Source organism: Protopterus annectens, chromosome 3.part0 (assembly GCF_019279795.1).
Source record: "Protopterus annectens isolate FY-2018-M chromosome 3.part0, PAN1.0, whole genome shotgun sequence".
In the NCBI taxonomy this organism is placed as follows: domain Eukaryota; kingdom Metazoa; phylum Chordata; order Ceratodontiformes; family Protopteridae; genus Protopterus; species Protopterus annectens.
In genome coordinates this window covers 1106777259-1106778697 of record NC_056731.1, presented here as the reverse complement: position 1 = coordinate 1106778697, position 1439 = coordinate 1106777259, and the positions used below count along the sequence as shown (strand labels likewise).

The 1439-nt window shown below is 42.7% G+C and overlaps 1 non-coding gene across 1 annotated transcript; it reads left to right on the top strand.

The window, feature by feature from the left end:
• Window positions 1-840: 840 nt before the first annotated feature.
• On the top strand, window positions 841-1004 carry LOC122797387. The gene has a single exon (XR_006364108.1). It is a non-coding gene; the product is annotated as a U1 spliceosomal RNA (small nuclear RNA).
• Window positions 1005-1439: the final 435 nt, after the last annotated feature.

The following is a 1439-nucleotide window of genomic DNA, read 5'->3' as shown; positions in this document are numbered from 1 at the left end:
GAGAAGAGGAATGAAGGTCAGCAGGACTAAGACAGAATATATGTGTGTGAATGAGAGGCAGGACAGAGGAATGGTGAGGATGCAAGGAGTAGAGGTGGTGAAGGTGGATGAGTTTAAATACTTGGGATCAATAGTTCAGAGTAACGGTGAGTGTGGAAGAGAGGTGAAGAAGAGAGTACAGGCAGGATGGAGTGGGTGGAGAAGAGTGTCAGGAGTGATTTGTGATAGACGAGTACCTGTAAGAGTGAAAGGGAAGGTCTACAAGAGGGTAGTGAGACCAGCTATGTTATATGGGTTGGAGACGGTGGCATTGACAAAAAGGCAGGAGTTTGAACTGGATGTGGCAGAGTTAAAGATGTTAAGATTTGCACTGGGTGTGACGAGGGTGGACAGGATTAGGAATTAGTATATTAGAGGGTCAGCCAAGGTTGGACGGTTTGGAGACAAAGCCAGAGAGGCAACATTACGTTGGTTTGGACATGTGCTGAGGGGGGGATGCTGATTATATTGGGAAAAAGATGCTAAGGATGAAGCTACCAGGTAACAGGAAAAGAGGAAGGCCTGAGATAAGGTTTATGCATGTGGTGAGGGAGGACATGCAGGTGGCTGGTGTGACAGATCAAGATGCAGAGGACTGGAAGAAATGGAAACAGATGATCTGCTGTGGCGACCCCTAACGGGAACAGCCGAAAGAAGATGATGATGAAGACTGGACTTCTGAACTCTGCTTGAGTGCTGTGATCATATAATATTTACGAAGAAATGAAGAAATTACAAGTAGCACCATGTTTGTAAGGTAAGGTACAGATGTAGATCTGCCATGATATAAATGATCAACTCATACTTACCTGGCAGGGGAGAGACCATGATCAAGAAGGTGGTTCTCCCAGGGCGAGGCTCCTCCATTGCACTTCGGAGGGGTTGACTCCTGTGATTTCCCCAAATGCGGGAAACTCAACTGCATAATTTATGGTAGTGAGGGACTGCATTCACGCTGTCCCCTGATTTAACTGGTTAAGAAAGGCTTTTATGAAAGGCAGTTGTATAATCACTTAATAACCACATCTTGTGCTTTGTTATTAGAAGTCATTTTTTACAAGAAAGGACATGGCATTTTTTTGCGATAAAAATTAATAAGAAGCTTGTTACTATAGCATAACCTATTAAAACAGCAAATACAAATTGTTTTAGCAGAAGCATTTGTATTAATCAAGGATGCTTTCTAACAAGGTGAAGAAACACAATATCCTAATATAGAGGAACCACAAAAATAGAAAACGGAACTGCAAGCAAAGCAAACCAAGCCAAGTACGAACTGCCAAATGGTGTTAAAAGTAAAAAGTCTGGTTTAATGAACTTAAGCGCTTTCGGAAGGTCCCGTGCCCTTCCTTCCTCAGAAATAACAGACAAACAAGTAAAATCAAACAAGATTTCAGGCA